The sequence below is a fragment of the Choloepus didactylus genome, chromosome 4 (genome assembly GCF_015220235.1).
Source record: "Choloepus didactylus isolate mChoDid1 chromosome 4, mChoDid1.pri, whole genome shotgun sequence".
Taxonomy (NCBI): domain Eukaryota; kingdom Metazoa; phylum Chordata; class Mammalia; order Pilosa; family Megalonychidae; genus Choloepus; species Choloepus didactylus.
The window spans coordinates 60,489,508-60,497,649 of NC_051310.1; the positions used below are offsets into that span (position 1 = coordinate 60,489,508).

The following is an 8,142-nucleotide window of genomic DNA, read 5'->3' on the forward strand; positions in this document are numbered from 1 at the left end:
ATCATTAGCCAATAGAGAAATGCAAATTAAAATGACAATGATGTACCACTTCACACCCACAAGGATAACTACCATTTTTTAAATGGAAAATAACAAACATTGGTGAGGATGTGGAGAACTTGGAACTCTAGTGCTTTGTTCATGTGAATGTAAAATGGTGCAGCCACTGTGGAAAGTGATATGGCAGTTAAATATAGAATTATCATTTGACCCAACAATCTCACTTATAAGTATATGCCCAAAGAGAGTGACAACACAGTGACAGATACTTGTATACCAGTGTTTATAGCAGCATTATTCACAATAGCCAAAAGCTGGAAACAACCCATGTGTCTATCCACAAATGAATGGATTAACAAAATGTGGTATGTACAACAGTGGAATATTTTTCAGCCATAAGAAAAACTAAAGTTATGAGACATGCTGCCACTTGGAATAACTCTGAAAACATTATGCTCAGTGAAATAAGCAAAACACAAAAGGACAAAAATTGTATAATATCGCTTATAAGAGATGACTAGAAATAGCAAATTGATTGCAGAGCTAGAAATCAAATTAGAGGTTACAGGGGAGGGGGAGACGAGGAAGGGGGAGTGCATATTTGTAAAATTTTTTTAAAAATTAAAAAAAAAAAAAAAACCACTGCTAGACAGTTTACTCTCTAAGAAAGCTGATAGTTCCTGTGACTGTGGGAATGCGCAAGTCTGAATTCCATAATGCAGGCTGCAAGCTGGGAACTTGGGTGAAGGTTTCTGATGAATTCCCCATGAGAAGCTGACCAGCTGGGTAAAGATGAACATTCTTCCATCTGGCAGCTAAAATCATACTTCTCCTTTTAAGGCCTTCAACTGGTTAGATGAGACTTCTCTCATTGTTGAAGGCAATCTCCTCAGTTGATTGTAGATGTAGTCACTCATAGATGCAATCAACTTACTAACTGTATAAATCCATGAAATACCCTCACAGTAGCAATTGGGCTAGGGCTTGCTTGCTTGTCTTCTGTGTCCATCACTCAGGGAAGAGCTCAGGAGGGCTCTCACCGGAGCAATACTTTGCCAAGGGATCCCTATAGGTGTTCTCCTGCTGCATGCTCTGGGACAAAGTCCTGTATTTAGCCAAACACAATTCAAAGTGATCTTCCACTGCCGTGAAGTCATTCTGCAATGCCCCGGCTGCCTGGTAGAGAAAGCGCTCCAGGAGAAGTTGCTTGTTGGGCTGCAGGCAGCACAGACACCATGCTCATAGGCGTTGCAGCAGCCCCTGGACAAGCAGCCATCACAGCAGTATTGCTTTGTGCTAGGGACATTGACATGACAGCAGGCATTCACCAGCAAATCCTTCCTTTCACAAACATATTCTAGTGCATCTGTGATGAGGTGCTTCCCTTGAAAGGAGTTATGACGCTGATTGTCTGGTCTACTGATATTGCCTGTGTTAAACTCCACTTTCCAGGGAATGGGCTGATCATGGTCTTGAACCTGGAGAAGATTCCAATCTCTCACAGCCCTCTCCTCCTTCATGAAGGGGCTGGTGAGGAAGTAGACGATGGAGAGCCAGAAGATCAGAGCAAGTACCCACCGGGCAGCATGGCCCCTACACACCAGCGCAGTTCCATCCCTAGCAGCCCCAGAGGCCCCATTTGGCTTTGCTTTTGAATCACCTGGAGAGCTTTCAAAATTTTTTGATGCCTCTGCATCTCAGACCAATTAAATCAGACTCTCTGGGTGTGCTCCCAGGCATCACAGTATTTTTTTAAGTTCCCCATTGTGCAACTAACGCAAAAATCATATCCGGGTCTTTTGGATTCCTCAGGCCTCTGCTTTGGAGAAAGAGAAGGGTGGATAAGATGAGAGGATAAGAGAGCAAGGGGTACCATACAACTTTCTGAACCTGCTCAGAAGTCTGGAAGCAGAGCTCCAACTAGAGTCAGAGGGCATGCAAGTTCCCTGCATTTCTGCTGGTTGCATAATGTCTTGTGGCCAAATCTGCACAGTGTTTCAGCATCTGTTTACAAAAATCTGCAGGTGGTTTCATAAAATTTCCTCACCTTTTGTCTTGCAAGAAATTTCAATTTGATGTCTTTTCCCTAACAAATCGAGAGATTAAATCCACCAGAGATTGTGGGGAGTGGGCCTACCTTAGCCAACCTCCGTTGACCTTCTGTGTCCACATATAGATCAGAATCAGGATCTCATATGTCCAGGACTTGGAGGAAACATACTTTCAATTTTAACTTGGCTGTGGTTTAAAGCTAAAGATAAACATGAATTTTTAAAACATGTGTTTAGGTCATGACCTTGTGGGAGTAAATAAATTATGAAGTAATCTATTTGTTAACTCATTTATAGGTTTTGAATATTCACTACTGAGATTTTCTAGCAGTTAACTTGTGGTTCTAAGGCAAGTTGTTGATGGTGTCGCAGGTTGAGTTCCCTGGGAAACAGATTCTGAGGTGGAGATGAGAGTGTAGGAAATTTATTAGATAGTGCTTTGGGGTTTAACACCTATGAAAGGGAAAGGAAAGAGGCAGGATTAGGCAAAGGGAAATGTTGGTTTGTGAAACAGTTTCCAAAAAGATCATAACTAATCCTACTGAAAGCACAGAAGCTGAAAGAGCTCCTCACAGTTGTCCTGGGTTGATAGAAATGATGGGCATTTATACCCTTGGGTGGACCAGGCATTGAGTTTAGGCTGTCTTGGGAAGGGCAAGTGGTCTTGAGTGCAGCAACTCTCTTGAGTTGCTGCCAAAGCAATACCTGTAGAAGCTAACTGAGGACTATATGCTGGCAGCCCTCTCTCTGGATGAGATCTGGATGGTACACCACACGGTCTACTAGGGGTGTGGTGGTTTGAAGCTGTATGTACCCCAGAAAAACATGTTCTTTAATCTAATCCATTCCTGTGGGTGTGAACCCATTGTAAGTAGGACCCTTTGATTACTTACTTCAATTACTTCAATTATAGTGTGGCCCAGCCCAATCAGGATGAGTCTTAATCCTATAACTGGAGTTCTTTATAAGCAGGATGAAATTCACAGAGAGCGAGCGAAAGCCCTGGAAGCAAGAAGCTAAAACTCAATGGCACCTGGAAGAGAAAGAAGAGAACAGAGGCCAGGAGAGGCCACCCTGTGCCTTGGCATGTAGCAAAGGAGCCAAGAACTAAGGATCACCTTGGTCCTTGGATCAGCCAGTCCTAGAACACCAGTCTTTGGGAAAAAAGCATCACCTTGCTGATGCTTTGATTTGACTATCTCCCAGCCTCAAATAAATCCCCATTGTTTAATCTGAGTCATTTCATGGTATTTGCTTGAGCCCCAGAGGCAATGTGCCCTTAAGTTCCCACCTTTATCTACCCTACATTTAAAGTCATCTCTCTAAATACCTTTCTGGTGAGCCGGGGAGGATAGGCCAATGCTTAACAATGGAACACAAACAATTGGACGGGTTGGAAACTTCCAACATTAAGAATGAATTTTTATTAATAATATTAATACCCTTGGAGTGAGCATTCCAACTCCATTTTTTAAATTCATAGTTTTAAATCTAGCTTTCTTCAGCATAGTCTTTGATTTTTATTCCACCTCTCAGGTCACTTAAAAGTGTTCTTCAGATTCTTGCCAGAAATTCTTCACCCTCGTTCCCAAACCTGTTACCCACTCTCTTGGGCTGCCTGAAATGCCCTGTAGTATCTTTTATTTAACTGTGTTTTTGTTTGCATGTTGGGGTGTAAGTTTCTTCAGGGCAGAGGCTGGGTCTTACTCAGCTTTGTACCCCCATGATCCCCCACACACTGATAGGTGAACAGTAGGGCCTCAATATATGTTTACTGAATAAACAAATAACCACAATACCTTCTACTATTTGTCCTTATCCTTGAGTGTTAAACAATATTGAGCTCTTAACCTGAGAAGCTAGGACATTCTTCTGTGTTCAATAACTAGATAGAAAGGCTGGGTTAAATAAATACAAATTACATTACATGTAAATGTAAGTCTGGGTCTCAAAATTTTTTCATATACCTGTATGTGGCTCTGGGGGAAGAGCTTAAGAAAATAGTTGACCTTTGACATTGATTGTCTCTCTGTATCTGTGAAATCAATTTATGTTAATTTCCATGAAAGCTAAGTCATTTAACACACTCTTTCCTAGCAGGAAAGCTTTGCGGACAATTGGAGGATTTGGAAACTCGCCACTCTAAATGAATTGCTGGCCGTGAAGCATCCTTGCGCCAGGGGAACCGGGTTGCCGCTCCCCAGGCATCCAACACTAGGACCACGGGTTACCCACTGGTCTGATTTTCCTCATGGCACTGGGGCGGAGAGCCAGACTGTTATTTTGGGAGGGCTTCTGGTCTGTGTGTGTTTACGAGATAGACTTTGCTACTCCTTGGGGAACGCGATGACGTCCAGGTCCTAATTCCTGCTGTATTTCGAGGGCCCTGGGGCTGTTCAGTGGACAGAAGCTGCGGCCCAAGCTAAGAGCGGGTGTAGCTACAGGAAGCCGCCGGTGGGCTGGCTGTTGATGGCCGGACATGTCCTGGGAAAGGCTGTAGCCACGGGGTCTTTCTTCGTGGTCTTGGTCTCTGTAACTGTGAGGTCCTCTGGCTGTCGCAGCATCCCGGCATACAGAAATTCATTTTCAACCTGCTGGTTTCATCGTGACTTCATCATCTTGTCCGAGTCTAACGATGCCAAAGAGATGACCACAACAAGGCTTGGATCTCTCCTTAGCCGGGTTCACAAGTTAAAACAAGCCAAGTTCCTAATGAGAAAGTGGACTGGCTGGTTGAATGGCAAGACTATAACCCTGTGGAATACACTGCCCACTAGGTCTTGGTTGGACCCAGGTGGGCAGATTCTCAGATCAAAGTAACTTTTCTCCGAAGTTTAATAAAAGGATGGACATGTTGAGAGAAAAAGCCAGAATGGCCAGTATGAGATTGAAAGTGAAACACCTAGAAATCCTGCAGGGTGGACAGGATTGATTGACTGGGGGCTTTTGGGGCAATGGGGCCCAAATCATGCTATAGATCTCATCATAACCAGGTGGAAAAGGGATTGCAGTGGAAATAAAATCACCCACCCTGTTAATGGGAAAAATATCTTACAGTTTGTTGCAATAAAAAGGGAACACTGTGGAGAATGGGCAACCCCAGCAGGGATGGTGGATCCGGGAGAAAAGATTAGTGCCATGCAGAAAAGGGAATTTGGTGAGGAAGCTCTCAGTCCTTACCAAAACCCAGTGCTGAAAATAAAGAAATGGAAGAACAGTTGCACAGACTCTTCAGCCAGGAACATCTAGTGATGTACAAGAGATATGTTGATGATCCTCGAAACACTGATTGATAATTCATGGATAGAGACAGAAGCTGTGAACTACTGTCCTGGTTTGCTAGAGCTTTTGCTGTTATGCAAAATGCCAGAAATGGATTGGCTTTTATAAAGGGGATTTATTAAGTTACAAATTTACAGTCCTAAGGCCATAAAAGTGTCCAAACTAAGGCATCAACAAGAGGATAACTTCACTGAAGAATGGCCGATGGCATCTGGAACACCTCTGTCAGCTGGGAAGGCATGTGGCTGGCATCTGCTGGTCCTTTGCTTCCGGGTGTTGTTTCAAAATGGCTTTCTCCAAAATGTCTCTGGGCATCTGTCTTGGTTCCTCTCAGCTCCTGTGCATCCATGCTTTTTTGTCCCAGAGCGTTTCTCTCTAAGCATCTGCGGGTCCTCTCTTAGTTTCTCCAGGGCAAACTGTGGGCTTCATTTCTTAGCTTAGCATCTCCAGATATCTTCCTGTCTGCATCTCTAAACATCTCTGTCTGCTCCAGCTCCAGAGCTCTCTTAAGTGGTCCAGTGAGCTAATCAAGACCCATGCTGAATGGATGGGGTCCATACCCCCATGGAAATAATTTAATCAGAGTTTTTATCCTAATTGACAGACTAATCAGTCTGCCCTCATAAGATTGCATTAAAGAGTATGGCTTTTCTGGGGAACATAATATATCCAAACTGGCACAACTACCATGATGAAACAGGCGAGATAATGAATAATCTTATCCTAGAAGCTGGAGTTGATGCTGGAGAAGTAAAATGGATAGACATCAGTGGTAAACTCAAACTTTATGCCAGCCATTCTCAATTCATCAGATTTGTGGCAGAGAAACAGGATGCACAGTGGAGTGAGGTCTTTGACCCTGGCTGCCATGGGTTATAACTTGAAGTCTCCATGAAAGCTATAGGCCAACAAAGGACCATGTACCAAAAAGAAGAAACTGTCACAGGACTCATATGATAAAAAGGCCACTAGGAAATTATTTTATTCACTTTAAAAATTTTGAGTGAAGTACGCCAGAAACAAAGGCAAACACGATTATGCCTCACCAATATGGATTAACTACAGTGTGTAAACTCAAAATTGAATCTTAGAGCACAGCCTAACAGGGAAATGATTATTGTAATGGTCCCTAAATTGTGAGCATTTACAGCAGTCAAATCTGTTCCTGAATTGTAATGGCTATCTCCAAACCCTGAGATGCTGATCCCTTTGTGTATAACCTGATTGGTCTCTGGAACATCAGGTATCTGGGTGACACTTGAAGCTCAGAGCTAGAGCTTGGCAGATATGAATGTTGGTATTAGCGCATATGGCAGCTGTTAAAAAAAAAAAAAAAAAAGCTGAAAAAGAGCCCAGACTTCAATTAGAGATATGAATGAAGCAGATCTGGTTAAGACTAGGGCAAATCAGGCCAAAGGGTAAAGGTTGAAACTGACTGTGTGTTAAAAATTCAACTTCCATGTGAGACCAAGGGAAGAGGTGTTCATTTGGTGCAGGATCTATATTTTCTAAACAATGTAACTTCTACAGTCAGTTTGTTCAAACACCACAATTACATGGAATTTTGAATAGGAAGAGAGATATGATAGCTTTGTATAGGTTAGACTGAAATAGCGACACATCTCAAAGTTATTTGGGTGGAGAAGAAAAATAAATATATATGCAGGGCCTCCCTGGGGAGCTGGGGGGAAATGCAGAGGTGTTGGGCTTCCTCACCTGGATGTTGCTGATGTTCTCATAAACATTGAGGACTGGAGATTTGATGTGCTGAACCCTCTATCATGGGACTTGTCCTTATGAAGCTCGTTACTGCAAAGGAGAGGCTAAACCTGCATATAATTGTGCCTAAGGATCTCCCCCTGAGTACCTCTTTGTTGCTCAGATGTGGCCCTCTCTCTCTAGCTAAGCCAACTCAGCAGGTGATCTCACTGCCCTCCTGCCTACGTGGGACCTGACTCCCAGGGGTGTAAATCTCCCTGGCAACAAAGGATATGACTCCCGGGGATGAATCTGGCCCCGGCATTGTGGGATTGAGAACATCTTCATGACCAAAAGGGGGATGCAAAATGAAATGAAATAAAGTTTCAGTGGCTGAGAGATTTCAAATGGAGTCGAGAGGTCACTCTGGTGGACATTCTTACGCACTATATAGATAACCCTTTTTAGGTTTTAATGTATTGGAATAGCTAGAAGTAAATACCTGAAACTACCAAACTCCGAATCAGTAGCCTGGACTCTTGAAGATGATTGTATAACAATGTACCCTACAGTTGTGTGATTGTGACAACTTTGTGGATCACACTCCCTTTAACCAGTATATGGATGGATGAGTAGAAAAATGGGAACAAAAAACTAAATGAAAAATAGGGTGGGATGATTTGGGCATTCTTTTTTACTTTTATTTTTTTATTCTTATTCTGTTTCTTTCTGGTGTAAGGAAAATGTTGAAAAGTAGATTGGGGTGATGAATGCATAACTATATGATGGTACTGTGAACAGTTGATTGTACACCATGAATGATTGTAAGGTATGTGAATATATTTCAATAAAACTGAATTTAATTAAAAAAAACAATTTGCTTCTGGAAGTTTTGCATCAGAATAATATTAGTAAACATGGTAAAATGGAACACAGAATTTTCAACTTTCTCATCAAAAGAAGAGTAATATAAATAGTCATATTTTGTGTGTATTATTTTTAAGCATAACTTAAATCAAATTTAAACAACTGATACTATTTGAAAAATTGTAATCAGTATAAAGATAAATTTCTGGTCAGCCATAACTTCTGCTTTCCATGTAGTTTCTGT

The 8,142-nt window shown here is 42.2% G+C and overlaps 2 pseudogenes; one reads left to right on the forward strand and one right to left on the reverse strand.

Moving 5' to 3' along the window:
* Positions 1 to 416: 416 nt before the first annotated feature.
* Positions 417 to 2,172, reverse strand: LOC119532642 (annotated as a pseudogene).
* Positions 2,173 to 4,520: 2,348 nt separating this feature from the next.
* Positions 4,521 to 6,212, forward strand: LOC119531457 (annotated as a pseudogene).
* The last annotated feature ends 1,930 nt before the right edge of the window (positions 6,213 to 8,142 follow it).